This window comes from Belonocnema kinseyi, chromosome 4 (assembly GCF_010883055.1).
Source record: "Belonocnema kinseyi isolate 2016_QV_RU_SX_M_011 chromosome 4, B_treatae_v1, whole genome shotgun sequence".
NCBI lineage: Eukaryota > Metazoa > Arthropoda > Insecta > Hymenoptera > Cynipidae > Belonocnema > Belonocnema kinseyi.
The window spans coordinates 142,374,402-142,390,390 of NC_046660.1; the positions used below are offsets into that span (position 1 = coordinate 142,374,402).

General features: G+C 31.6%; 1 long non-coding RNA gene across 1 annotated transcript; it reads right to left on the bottom strand.

Annotated features, from left to right (window-relative positions):
• Positions 1-4,708: 4,708 nt before the first annotated feature.
• Positions 4,709-8,971, bottom strand: LOC117171762. Its single transcript, XR_004466918.1, has 3 exons — positions 8,877-8,971; positions 6,740-6,778; positions 4,709-5,105 (listed from the first exon to the last, which is right to left on the bottom strand). It is a non-coding gene; the product is annotated as an uncharacterized LOC117171762 (long non-coding RNA).
• Positions 8,972-15,989: the final 7,018 nt, after the last annotated feature.

Sequence of the window (15,989 nt, forward strand, 5' to 3'; positions counted from 1 at the left end):
CCCCGACTACTACTTTGCGCTCGGGCCTCGCATGGTGCGCGCGCATCACCTACCTACTCACGGGAAATTTAGAAATCGATATTTCAATTAGTTTTCAAGATATCTATAACTTATCATAATGTTAGGCTTAGGACTTTTTTCTTTTCATCAATAAATTAAACCATAACTAAAGAGTAATTTTGGATGTTTCTAATTTTGCAGCCTAAAAGTTTTTGGATTTAAGGGTTTTTAAAAGAAACCAATTCGCCATTTTGTGGTACAATGAAATTTATTATTAAAAGAAATTAATTGCGTAAATATGTTAAAACTTTTAATAAATTTAAAAGAACAATGAATATTGAAATAAATACCTCAACCATATGAGATCGCTATTAGATACGTTTTCATTTATTTACATATACTTTTATGATATTGCCCAGATAATTCAATTTTAAACAAAACTTATGTAACTGTAAAATATCTAATTTGATGCATTTTCTTTGCAATAAAGCTACAGCAATAGAATTTTCCTCATCTGGACTCGGTTTTTCAAAACGTCTGCTTTTTTTCGATGTTGTCTTCCGTGTGCTGAATAGTCGTCGTTGAGGTTCGATTTTCTTATTAGCAGGTTCCTTCTTTTGTCTAGGCGCTACTGCCAACTCTTGTCGAAGGGCCCTGATTGTTGGTTCAATTGGATTTGACAGTTTCTCCACTGCATTTCACATTTTCACACATTTTCACACATTTTCCACCTCGTTTTCTAAGACATTTATGGCTCTCTGTAGTTTTTAAATCAATTTTTTCTTTCTCTCTAGTGGTGGTTGCCTTCTTCAGACGTACTGAAAAGCTGAAAAATTGATTGCGCTTCTATCGTTTTCGAATTTTCAGCGATTTCTAACGGATGGTCATCTCCTAAATAGAAACAAGTATTATTATAATATTAACATGTATTTTTATTTTTATCAGTAAATCCAGTTAAGAAAAAAAAACGATTCAATAGCAAAAACTCCAAGGTACAAAGTAAGATAATGGAATTACATGAACAAAAAATTTCAATAAGAAACCAAAATAAACACATTTCGATGACAAATAAACAAATAAAAAATACAATACAATAATAAAATAACAGTTAATAATTGATAATAATTAATTAAAAGATAAAATAGAATAGAATAGGAAGCAGAAACTCCAAGGCATAAAGTCAGCTAATAGAGACAACTCAGCAATACATTTCGATGAAAAAAATATATATAATATAATAATAAAATAATATTTGATAATGAATAATAAATAATTAATAAACAGAATAGAGTAGAAAGCAGAATTTCCGAGGGATAAAGTCAATGAAAAAACTCAGCAACACATTTCGATGAAAAAAAATATATATTACAGAATAATAAAATAACAGTTGATAATGAATAATAAATCATTCATAAATAAAATAGAATAGAGTAGAGAGCAGAATATCTAAGGCATAAAGTCAGCTACTAGAGACAACTCAGCAGCACATTTCAATGAAAAAAATATATATATATAATAGAATAATAAAATAACAGTTGATAATGAATAATAAATAATTCATAAATAAAATAGCATGGAGTAGAAAGCAGAATTTTCAAGGGATAAAGTTAATGAAGAAACTCAGCAACACATTTCGATGAGAAAAAAAAATAAAACAAAAAAAATAGAATAGAATAATAAAATAACAGTTGATAATTAATAATAAATAAATAATATAGAATATAGTAGAAAACAGAGTTTCCAAGGGATAAAGTCAGCTAATGCAGAAAACACAGCAACACATTTCGATGAGAAAATAAAAATAAAACTAAAAGAAGAATATAATAGAATAATAAAATAACAGTTGATAATAAATAATAATTAATTAATAAATAAAGTAGAATAGAGTAGAAAGCAGAAACTCCAATGCACAAAGTTAGCTAATTGACATAACTCAGCAACAAATTTCAATAAGAAACAAATTTAGTAATTAATAATAAAAGGCCCAAAGTTCCAGAAAACCTAATGTAAACGAAACAACAATAAATTTCGTATACTCTTCGTATTTTTTTCTGACAGCGGTTTCCTTTCTTCTTGTGCTCGTACAGTAAATAATAAAAATAAAAATAAAAAAATCATGATAATAAAGATGCTGGTCATCAACTAATAAGAAAATGTGCATTATTGGATCTAATTTAGTAAGTAATATGTCTATATCTAGTAGGAATAAATAACGATATCAATTCTCACCAATTCACTGCTGTTTTTCCGAACTTTTTTCTCCTGTCTCTTTCCTGTATGTGGCCAATATATGAATGTGATTGCACATGCTCAAGCGAATTGCACTGTCTATGCAATCATAAGAATACTTGTGTATGCAAGCTTTACAATCGGTGCAGTACAACTGACATTCACTGCAAGCAATTTTATTTTCATAAATTGTGTAGATGTTGAAACAGACTGAGGTAGACGGAATTTGCCAAATTCCATTATCAGCTTCAGTGATTGGTACATTATAAACCCAAAGTTAGACTGGCCCGATGTCTTTTTCTAAGTTCCTGCAGTTTAGAGCATAATTTCCCCTTGTTTAATGTAATCATCCGGTCAAATAACTGATCCCTGACAAGCTTCATTAAAGCGCCTATAGCTTTGTCCAATCTTTGCACACTTTTAACACGCAAATATATGTATTTGATGGTTCTATGCAGCCTTTTAATGTGCATATTTGTATCATCGTATAATAACAAAAAGTATAATATTGAAACAATCAATATTGTACAATGTCTGATGATATAGCAGATAAATTAAAAAATTTTAAATAATTACTTGTACCATTAACACCTAGCTAAAAATTAACGTTATGTTCTTGAATTAAGGGCCAATTTCACCAACTCTGATTAAATCCATGATTAACTAATCATGATTATTTTTTAATTAATGATTAAATCAGCGTTAACCAGCGATGCGTTCTAACAAGCATTTTCAATCTCTGGTTAGCTAATCATATACTTTGTTCCTAATAAGGTCTAGTTTCTAGGTCTTTATGTTGTAACAGCGACTCTGATTGGTTAGAAAGAAAAATCTTCATAAACACGCGGCACCATATTAGCATATGATAAGATTCCCCAAGTTTGAGGTTACGAGTGGTTTCAGTAGCAAATGTAATAGAAGAGAAGTGGAAATTGTGCCTGAATATTCGTGACCTTCTCTGAACGTGGTTAAGCATTTCATCATCAGATGAGGATAAAATATCAATGTAAAACAGAGCCATATTTCCTTCCTGTATACTGCACTCACTGCACTTGCACTTCAATTTCGGGGTTATGCTACTTTAATCACTGATTAAACTCCACAACCAGCCATTATTGGGCGGTTAAGTTAACTCGTGATTATTTTCCCCTAATCATAATTAAAAGAATGGTAGAACGCAAAGTATTGATTAAATAAGGTTAATCAATGATTAACGATTTAATCAGAGTTGGTGAAATCGGCCCTAAGAGTTCTTATTCTGATCCCTCTAATAGCTTAATTGGAAAAGCACCTGACCGGAAATCAGAAGTTTTGTGGTTCGATTCCCAATGGAGTGAAGATGGAGTAGGATCTTTTTTTCAAGAAATAATTTTAATTTAAAAATATTATTTTCCATCTAGTCTTATTAAGACGTTAAGCATTTTCTGTTATTAAGATTCTTAACTTGATCGATATTGTGTAGATTTTCTGCCTTCATGGTTTGGAGGGTTGATCTACTGTCGGTAAGGTACAATCTCTGATGATATAGCAGATAAATTAAAAAATTTAAAATAATTACTTGTACCATTAACACCTAGCTAAAAATTAGCGTAATGTTCTCGAATTAAGAGTTCTTATTCTGATCCCTCTAATAGCTTAATTGGAAAAGCACCTGACCGGAAATCAGAAGTTTTGTGGCTCGATTCCCAATGGAGTGAAGATGAAGTAGGATCTTTTTTTCAAGAAATAATTTTTAATCTACAGAATTCGAGAAAAAGTTTTCGCTCCAATCAATTTTTTAGTTATAAATTAAAAAAGCCTGCAATTTTATATTATTTTAAACTCACTTGTTTGTCAGTTGAATTGATACGGGGTAAATTCTGCCTCCAAGCTCTGTCAACATTCCAGATACAAAATAATCTGTAAAAAAATATCTGTGAAATAATTTTGTAACTTGTTTTTTGTGATTATAAACGTTTTCAACTTGATAAGCCTTTTTTAAGGTTACATATTACAAGGCAAAACAAAATATTTGTAACTTAAAACTCGGATATTTGATACGCAGCCAAAAATTGATATTGAGTAATATGAAATCCTTGTCGTAATTCGCCTAATACCAGAATTGTGTGCAACTCAAAGTCATATCCATTAAGACCATGGGTCCTATCAATACAAATATAATCCCTGCAATATTTCATTAATGCCAGTTTTTGACCTGCAGTCATGATGATAAGAACAAAATCTTTTTATTTAAATTGTGGAAAGTCTTGCAAAAATGTTCTTTGTGGTTTGTAGAATAATACGCATGAATCTTTCATTTCTTTAACCCATGCATCAACACTCATTGCTTCATTTGTATGCCTCTGCACTGATGAATGTAAATTGAAACAAGCTTCAATATTAAATAGGTCCTTTTTAGTTAGCAAATCTAATCTTTCTTGAGACGAACTTGTTCCTAGTCCACGTATATCATCAATAATCGCATCAAATGGAATTTTCATAGCAATTTTAGTTGCTAACATTTGACCCTCTTCACTTAATAAAAATAGATGACACAAATCTATTACATGACCGATATGAGTTTTTACATAGGCAACATTGTGACTACCATCATTTTTATCAATATGTCGATTTATAAAATCCTGAACGATGACACACATAATTTGTTTTGTCCTTCTCCAAAATAAATTTTGTTTTTGACTATTTTTGAGTTGTAGCTAGCAACAGAGAGAACTCATCTGATGAGCAAAATTACAATTCTTCTTGCTGAAGATTAATATCGTGTTCTGATTTGAAGTGACTATAAAAATTACGTTTGAATTTAGCTGTAAAGTCACACGCTGGGCATTTCTTGCCAACTTTTTCTCCTGAGATTTGTACATTAGTTGGCGTATCATCTAAAAAACGCAGGAAAATTATATAGTAACTTCAACATGAAAATCCTAATACTTATAAGGGGCCTTACTTTTAAATTACGTAACGGTTTATAGGCAAAAGACTACGTAACGGATTATAAAAAAACATTAATTTTCAACAAAATAGTTCAACTTTCAACCAAAAGAATAATTTTTAATCGAATAGTGGTATTTACACTTTAAAGAAAAATTTTTCAATCAAAAAGATCAATCGAAAAATAATATTCGAATTTTCTGTTAAAAAAGAATTCGGTTGACTTTTCACGATCGAAATATGAATGTTTAAGCAAAAGATAAGTTTCCATAAAAAAAATTTGAAATTTCAATGCAAGAGGAATTTTTTCAATCGAAAAAAAAGAATTTTTAACAAAACTAGATGCTTTTACGCGCACAACCGACTAATTTACTTTTAATTATTCTATTTGGAAATTAAGTTCAAGAAAATACCACGATAATGATTTTTACTTTAATAAATTCTATTTATACACAACTTTGAATGGTAAACTATGCCTCTTCCTTGAAAAATAGCCAAGCTATAAATATTTTGATTAAATTTTTTTAAATAATTAATAGTTGTAGATTTTCAAAGCATCAGAGAAAAAAATCATCGGAAAGATATTCTTAGTTAATTATGGTAAAAAATGAAGCCTACTCGTAGAAAGAAAAGCAAACTCTTAAGTTTTCAATTTAAATTCTTTCAATAATTAATAGTTCTTGTAAATTTACAAAGCAACATAAAAAAGAGCACGAATGGACATTCCGAGTTGATTTCTAAAACAAATTAACTCGTAGGGTAAACGTCAAACTCTTAATTTTTCAATTAAAAGTGTTTAAATAACTAACATATCTTGTTAATTTACAAAGCAAAATAGTAAGCAGTCGTCGGATAGACATTCTTGGTTGACTTTGTAAACAAATTTACTTGTAGAAAAAAGGACAAATACCTAATTTTTTAATTAAAATTGTTTAAATAATTAATAGTTTCGTAAATTTGCAAACCAATACAGAAAAGAGTCACCGGATAGACATTCTTAGTCTATCCTTCGTTTCATCCGTATTTTACGATGCAGTTTATGATATCACAAAAATTCTTTTGCTAATACTATAATAAATTATTAAAATAAATAAAAAAGAAATTAATATAATATTTGATTAGAATATTATTTCCAGGCACTGTTTATCGGTCAACTCCAAATGGTCTTTACCGAGCTGTCATTCTCATGTTTTGAATTGTAAGGAACCTTTCCAGGATTTTTTTTTATTTATGTTTAAGTTATACTTCTAAAATTTGTGGGATTAGTCAGTCGGCCTTTTTGTCAATTTTATAAATGAAGTAAAGATGAATAACTTTTGAACTTGATTGTTGATTCAGACTATTCTCAACATTGAAAAACGCCAAATTCTTAATAAAGAAACATCACAGTGGACATTATGCACAAGTGGATCTTTAAGTTTCTGACAACAGGACCATAGGACGGATGCGCTTCGATAAATTACCTTTTTATAATCACTAAGAAAACGAACCATTTATAATTATCATAGTTTTCTACGCGCATAATATATTTTTGACCTTAAATGACTCGTAACTTTTCGCATTCTATTATTCCGCTGCTTACCGGTTACACCAGCTTCCGTAAGTTTGATATATAGACAATCTGCAAAAAGATAAAAAATAGTTTCAATAAGGGGCTATAACATTATTTCGTTTAATATGACATATGTAAAGGATCATTTAGGTACGAATATGTCAAATTTGCAAAGGATAACAGAGAAAAAGAGTCAGAGTGGCCATTTTTTCAAGAACAAAATTCCCGGTCAATTTTACGCTCTTGAAAAAAATAATCTTTGATGAACAGCAGTTAAATCAATCGTGTCTCTGATTGTCTCGAACCTTTTATCGAAGATTTTTCAAACTAAAATATATTCTATTACATTTATTTACTAAAATGAATGAATGTGAGAAAAACAGTTTAAAGACTTTGTAATATTTGACTGGATTCCTTCCCAATCAGGGATAGGAATCTCTTTGCAAAGAAAGATGTTGTTTTTAGAGGAAATTAAGTGACACATATTTTTCCGATTTCAGAAACAAAATTTTCTATGAAATTATGATTATTTCAGGGCTGCAACAAATTTATGAAAAATATTAAAGTGACTAATTGAAGCTTTAAAGTGACTAACTGTTTACACAGAAATATACCTGCAATATCCATGTAAACAGTTGATTTAGATGCTAAACTATTCGATTCTATTACAAATTTAAATCGTAGTTTTCCATTTACAAGATCATATGAAATTCTATTGTTAAATTCGGTGGTGAAACCCAAGATAATATTCAGAAAAATTTTAATTAATTGTATTACAAGCTAAATAAACCTCAAATATTTAACTGCCGTATTTATATTTCGAAGCTTTGCAATAGAAACTAGAAAAGCAGAAATTTGAAAATAACTCAAATTTTAATATTGCAGACTTTGCAGTATAAAATGCTCTCGAAACAGGATAAATAGGGTGATTTTTATGAAAATATAATAATTGGGAGATTGAATTCTTTCAACAAAAATCAAAGTAGACGTTATATTAAATTGAACATGAAACGCTTGAAACTTTAAATTTTTAGTGAAATAAATAAATTTTCAATCCAATAAATAAATTTTTAATCATATGAATAAAGTTTCAACTGAAATTTCCATAAAACAGATGAAATTTTAAAGAAATATTTCAAATTCCTACTAAAAAAATATAAACTTTGATACCAAAACTAAGTAGTTAAATTTTCAACAAAAAAAAATATTATTTTTCAATCATAAACATTTTTTTCCACAAAATCGTTTAATTTTCCATTTAAGAGATGAATTTGCAACTAAAATGATAAACCTTCAAATGAACAAATCAATGTTTAACAAAATAGTTTAATCGTCAACCAAAACAGATTATCGTATAACCAGTAAAGATTAAATTTTTACTATAAAAAAGATGAATTTTGAACAAAGAAGGTCATTTCAAACCAAGCAAGTTACAATTTTAACCAAATATTTGCATTTTCAACCAAAACAGATGAATTTTCTATGAAGGGTGGTTGTTTTTGACCAAAAAATTGCGTTTTCAAAATATAAACTCAAATGCTCTAGAAAAAAATTTGTCTTTTGAATGCCACGATGATAAATTTTCAACAAAAAAATTCATTTTCAACCAAGACGTATCAAATGAAGTGTCAAAGAAATAGCTACATTTTTTATGAAAAAAAATGTCAACGACATAGTTGCATTTGGAACCAAATATTTGCAATGTTAAGCGAAAGAGACGATTTTTAACAGAAATGTTAATTTTTTGACGACATAGTTGAATTTTTAATCAAATGGTCCAAATTTCGATAAAAAAAAGAATGAGAAATGTCCATTAAGACGAATTCTCAACAAAGCATTTGAATTTGCGACCAACAAATAAGACTTTTGAGCAACCTACTTCAATTTTTAATTTCTTTAATTTTAATCAGAAAATTTGCAATTTTCGAAAAATAAATTCTGAAAAAAATATTATAGGGGACTTTTTAAGCAAAAAAAGAAATAACTTCGAATTATAAATTCCTGTATATTCCTTACATAGATTAATTAAAAATGGAAATTAATAATATAATTTTTTCAATGTTATTCTAGTTTGAAAAGTTTTAATCCGGCTTGATGACTTTCAAATATACTAGAATATAGATTTTTTAACCTAATGTAACATCAGGAATATGTCCAGTACACTGACCTTTTACTCTTTCATATTTTTCGGGAGTAAGAGGTATCCTCTGTTCATTTGGACTATTTTCTTTTCCTTTATTTGCCCTCTTTGCATCCAAACATCTTTTTTGAAGGCCCTCTGCCCCCTATATCTTTTGAGCAACTTCCCTCACAAATCTTGAGTCCGAGTAAGTGTTTATTGTCTCCCATATATCAACGTGCAAAGGCGTATCTTCATCTAAATCGATCTGTCGTGGAAAGAATGTATTAGTAAATTTGGTAAATGACGTATTATTATAATATCAATGAGAATGGTTCAAGCGTGTATGTAAAAAATATCTCTATAAAGAAGAAAATGTATATACCCAATCTTGGTACATACCTACACTTTTTTCTATGTATCGTGCACTCGTACCACGCATCGAATTCCTTTGTCTAAACAGTGGGGGTCCTAGGCATCCCGGCGATGGATTGTTGGATTGTTCACCTCTTTCCGGTGCCGGTTGTCTTTGAAATATTGATGGTTGTGTTACTTGGTTAGTTCCGATTGGTTCGGACATTCTTCTAGAAGGATGGTTTAAATTTCTTTCACCGTTCTTAAATTCCGATCTATTTTTTCCATTTTTGTCAATATCAGCTACAAAATAATAATTCATCCAATATTGAAAAGCTATTAAAACAAAATTTTAATACAAAAAAATATTATAGGGTTTGACAAGAGAGGTTCGATAGCAACTGTTATTAAAAATATTCTCAATTTATTTAGTATCATTAATTATCACTATGCCTACCATTTGTCCTTTTCGCAGAATTTGGGAAGCTGCCATCATACGTTAAAAAATTTTAAAAATAAAATACGTATCATTTACATGGGCCAAAGGCGTTTTCAAGTGCATCTTCTTTTAGTAGCAATTAATAAGCGTTCCGTCGGTAACTTTAAAAGTTTTGTCTGGATGCTAGCGCCACGCAGTGGAAGCCTCAGACAACAACGCTGCGATGCAAGTGAGAGAGAATTTAATTTTTAGACTTCGCGCGCAACATACTACTTGAGCAATTATGGATGCGCTCAAAATCACCTTCAGCAGAAGTTGATTACATTTTTTTTAAATTTTTAACGCTGCAAAAAAAAGTATTGCGATTACTCCGTGAATTTCTAATAAAAAATTTAACATAGAATCCGAATTTCAACAGTTTAAAAGTTGTACTTGCTGTTTTTTGAGTGTTTTAAAAAGGAACAGAATGGGAACCCAATGGGTTCTTTACGGGTACTTTGCAGAGGCTCCTTTCGGTTCCTTCGGTCCGCCAGGGACGATCCAATCAAGACAGTGTCATCAGATTCAGAATTTTTCATGTCATCAGTATGAGAATCTTCTATTGAAATATTATCTTTAATTGATTTTCGACTCTGCATCAGATAAGCGTATTTTTTCAAAATTGTTTGGCATTGCTGTCGTTCTACTTCCTGTTAATGAAGGTCGAGTTTTTCGCTGGCTCTCTACCAAAGCGTAAACATACAGAAAAGTCAACATTTTTCGGGATGATAAATAAGAAATAGCGAGTAAGAAGACCAGATTTTTTTACTGTTGAAAACATTTCAGACGTATATTGTGTACTACTATTTTTCCACCAGTAGCATTTTCAAGGATATCGAGTTTCCCATTTGATTGAGTTTATTCCAATTTATAAAAAAAAAATAGAAGGTACTGATGAATCTTTGTGTACTGCTGAATTTTCGGACCTACAAAAAAGTTCCAAAATTATTTCTAAAAAATCCTGATTACAATTATGCAGTTACAGTTATTCAACATTGGATTCCAGCTAATCCAGGGCTAGGCCTACGGAAAATTCCGTAATATCAGACGAGCCATTCAATTATTTTCGAACTACTGAGATTAAAAATATATTTTAGTTTCGAAGGCTATTCTTATAAATTAAATCTTTTAAGTGAAGGAGGAACAAATTGAGGTTTTAATCTTTAGACAGCAATATATTTTATACTTTTACATAAATTCAAATTTTTATTCATAAGAATTAGACATTTTTAGCTTTTTAATTTGAAATACTCAAAAGTGAAGAATTTTAAACTTAGCATTGTTCTGTTATTAAACTGGAAGCTCCCAATATTTTACAGCTTAAACTTCAAGATTATCAGAATAATGAATATATTAATTAATATATTAATGAATATATAAAAAAAACCTATTGAGACTTATAAACACGTAATATTTGTATCAAGATCGACATTAATTTACCGTACTGAAAAACCCGGCGATTGATCTGACTTCGTATCCTATTAGGATCAGACATTGGAACCGACGGCGGATTTTTCAGTAGGGGGCTGTACTTGAATTACGTAACGGATTATAAGCCCTCTCTTAGACCTCTTCTCCCCCCTGTAACAAAACTGTAGCAAAATATCCCACCACGCCTCTTATATACCGATGTCCCTGCCTTTTCCCCTCCCAGCTATTGACCTGCGGGTAAGCCGGTGTCCCCTTCCCTCTGAGGTCCCTATTGTTGTGAATTTAATACTTTTTTTCTAATACTTTTTCTAAGGTGTCTACTTTCATTAAATCATGAAATATTCGTAAAGGATTATTTCGATAAATATCGATCTAATTATATTTTTTTAAAGTGTACTTCAATGAAGTTGCAAACCCGCACATTTTAAGCCATAAACCAACACACTATCATTATTTCTTTCCTATCATTCTTCCCTGTCATTATTTCTTTCCAATTTTTCAGAACAACAATATACATATGGTTCAACGCGAGAGACTTTAAGCTTTCATCTATCCACGGCTAAAATTTTCTACGATTTTTTCTTAACAGGTGGTGAGTGATCAAAGTGAGGGTCGCTTACTTTTGACGACGACTTTAGTTATTGCTAGTAGAATTAGCAGCGTATCCGAAACTTCATTTTTAAAATTCTCTGCTTTTTTCTTGACTAATTTTTCGTTTTTCTTTATCATTAACATTCAAATACCAGAATTTTAATCTTGTAATACTTTCAATATAGAATCTTTTATAAACAGAATAAAAAAGTATTTCAGATACAAATTTTTAATTTTTAAATTTCTTAATTTATTTTAAGCATAAAAATGTCTTCTCTACTATAGAAGATTTATTTTTAACAAAATACTTGAATTTTCAACAACATTATTAAATTTTTAATATAATAGTTGAAGTTTCAACGTCAAAAGATAAATTCCTAACAAAAAATGATCATGGCTTAAATTTCAATAAAAAAAAAAACATGAAATTTACTCACAAAAATAGCATTTGCAAACCAAATAGACGAATTTTCAACAAATAGAGATTTTTCACTCAAGAATGAAATAAAAGCGTATCGAAATTGTTCAACCCTCTATCCAAAAGGTAAATTTTCTCCACAAAAATTGAATTTTCAAACAAAAAATAGGACTTATCAGCAAAAAAATTAATTATCCACGAAACTAATGCCTTTTTACCTAACAAAAATGAAATTACAAACCAAGAAAATTATTTTTTTTACCAATAAAGGAGAATTTTCAACTAAAATAGATCAATCATAAAAAAAGAAAACGTTACATTATCAGTTGAAAAATTAGTTTTATGACAAAAAAAGGCTTTTCCACTGAACAGTTGAATTTTCAACCAATCATAAACCTTTAATCAAAAAAATAAATATTTATCGATGTAGTTTAACTGTTACCCAAGTAGTTGAATTTTGAATTAAAAAGGATTAATTTTCAACAAAATAGATCAACTTTGAACCAAAGAAATGAATTTTCTACTAAAAATGTAAATCTTAAAAAAATTATTTCTTAACAAACTGTTTCAACCAAAACTTTCAAAGAAAATAGTTGAATATTCAAGCAAAGAAAAATCATTTTTAACCAAAAAGTGTCATTTTCACTAAAAAAAATGAAATTTCGACTAAAGCAGATGAAATTTAAAAGAAAAAGGTAAATTTTCAAAAAAATTGTTGAATTTTTTGTTAAAAAAGATTTCAGTTCACTTTTCCCAATCAAAATAGTAATTTTTGATCAGGAAATAAGTTTATACGAAAAACATTGAATTTTCAATCCAAAAATATGAATTAACAACCAAAAAGTATGATTTTTGAACACAAGAGTTTAATTTTCAACCAACCAGTTGCATTTTTATCCAAGAAAGATATAATTTCTGCTACCGCAAGTGAATTTTAAAGCCAAAAGACAGACTTTAAAAAAAGAGTTAAATTGTAAAACGAACAGTTCCATTTTTATTTTAAAAAGATGAAATTTCTTCTAAAACATATAAATTTAGAAAAAAACTCCGAAAAATAGTAAAATTTTATCCAAATAAGATTGCAGTTGACTTTTAAACACAAGAATAAGAATCGTAAACAATAAGTTAGTTTTTTGCCAAATAGTCTAATAAAAATATGAATTCTAAACAAAAAGTAAATTTTCTAGGAAATAGTCGAATTTTTAACAAAACAGTTGCATTTTCATCCAAGAAAGACGCAATATTTCTACTAAAGAAGATGAACTTCTACATCAAGAAGACAAATTTTCGGAAAAAATATGTATTTCGAAACGTTGGTATATACGTATATTGCTTAATTTTATCGTTCTTACCACTTTTGGTTAGATGTGGTTTTGACTTGAATTTGACTTGGTTTTAGGTGGGTTTCTGCTTTGCACTCTCAAAGGCCCTGATTCAGATGAAAAACTCATTAACCTTTTATTGGGAAGTTTTAAACGAGTTTCGTCTCGTTTGCGTAGAACGTCATCCTCGCTTGCTGGAATAAAAGTTAATTTTTAATATTTTCTGGACATAATACATCGTTGATTCCAAAATAAAAGAAGACATTCAATTGAATGAATTTTCCAAAAATTCTATAATATAGAAAAACTTGTTACTGAGAAGTAAGAAAAGAAATTTAACAAACTGAATCCATTTCAAATTAGACAGGGTTCTACACTTGAAATCGCAGAATCTGTCGGGAATAAAATGTTCTTTTTTATGAGGAACGCGTCCTCGAGTTGCCGATAAAGGGTCCCTGTACCAAGGGTTTCTGCTGAATATGTTTACAAAAATAAATAGGCAGTCACGGACAATTGTCCAGGAGTGGTCCCGAAGGAATAAACCCCCAAGCGGAGGTGTGAAAACCGTGCCGAAAGCTGAATGGCACCTGGAGGAGTGTCTAGAACGGTGACTCTGGGATACCGGGCGATCTCTCAGAGTACGCAATCTTATCCTTACAATGCCGACCAATCTAGAGCTGGGAGAGCCAATGAAAATGGATTCAATGCGATGGATTGGCGGGATCTCGCGACTTGTGGGTGGATGGAGCGACTGAATCACGACTTGCTAGAGTGCTACGATGCGAGTGTGGCCCCTGAACGGGGTTACATGGCACGGCTGCATGCTCTGTGGTGCGAGAAACACCCAGAGCTATCGCACTTTTCGCAGCAGCGTCTACGAAACCATGCTGAACTACTCCGAAAAAGGGGCTATGTAAGCGGAACGCCTACTCTACCACAGCTAGAACAAGCCTGCAAAAGAGAAAGAGAGGCGACACTAAGACCAACCGCAGGAGGCATCCAATAGAGGAAGAGCGATGCTTTACGACCCGGAGAAACATTAACACCAAGGTTTCTCTCAAGCCTAAAGATCTGGCTGAAATGGATGACGAGCTTCGTGGACATTTTTCCGGAGAATCCGACCTCTGGGCTATCAATTATTGTGTGTATAATGCAGCGAGAGCTTTGGCCGTCGCGAACCATAAAACAAAACCAACGGTTGATCATAAGACCAAAAGACGATCAACAGTTTCTCTTTGACCCAACTCGACTCTTCAAAGACCCTCCAGTTACTGTCGAACACCCACCCAAACCAAAGGAGGTCGAAGTATTTTAGAGAGAAGTCTACGAAGTGCAGCATAGACTGGACGAAGACTCAGAAAATATTTATAGCTTCAAGGAGTTATGTGTTGGCCTCATAACACCTGATAAAGAATGCCCACTCATAACTACCGAGGAGGTGAAAAAGTATTAAGAGGGATGAAGAACTATTCCGCACCGGGACCAGATTGTATCAAAACCTTCTGGCGGAAGAAGTTTTCTTCAACCCATCAGTATTTGGCCCCTATTTTCACCTCATATTTGAAGTCGGAAGAGCCGATTCCGGAGTGGTTGGTGGAAGGGCGCACAATACTCCTGCCGAAAATAGACAACCTAGCTGACCCGAAGAATTACAGGCCAATAACTTGTCTGAACACACTTTATAAGATATTCACAGCTATGCTAAATAATAGGATTGTTCGGGCAATTTAACCTGTGTGGCAAGAAATGTATGAACAACGAGGCTCAAAGAAAGACGTAGCCGGATCTCGGGAGAACCTGTTTATCGATAGATGTGTCTGCAAAGATGCAGCATTCTATCAGCGGGACCTATCGATGGCCTGGATTGATTATCGGAAAGCTTTCGATTCGACCTCCCATAGACTTATCATCTGTCTTTTGGAAATCTTAAGGGTTCATCCGCGAATAGTTAGGTCCATAGAGAGATTGATGCCGCTTTGGAAAACCAGATTTACTATCTCATCTGGCAAAAATCGTGTGACAACTAACAAGGTCACGTTTCAGAGAGGTGTCTTTCAGGGCGACACCATGAGCCTACTCCTCTTTTGCCTCACATTATTGCCACTATCTCTAGCATTTCGCCATTCCGACGGGTACTTGTGCGGCAAACCTGCCGATCGAAAGTACAAGGTCACTCATGTATTTTACATGGACGATCTTAAAATTTATGCTAAAAACAAAGAGCAACTACATCTAGCCCTAGGGATTGTCGAACGATATACTAAGGAGATTGGAATGGAATTTGGGCTGGAAAAATACGCCTAGGTCTATTTGAAGCGAGGAAAACTTAATGGCATTCCTGAAGATCCTGAGGTCATTGATAGAAGCGCTATACGACACCTTTGCGCTGGAGAGACTTATACATACCTGGGCGTGCCACAGAGCCGCATTCAGGATGTGACATCTATAAAGGATACTCTCCGAAGCAGATACAAACGTCTCATCCGACAGATTTGGTCTTCCGAACTGTCGGCGAGGAACAAAGTATCTGCAACCAACATGCTTGCCGTCCCGATACTACTCTATTC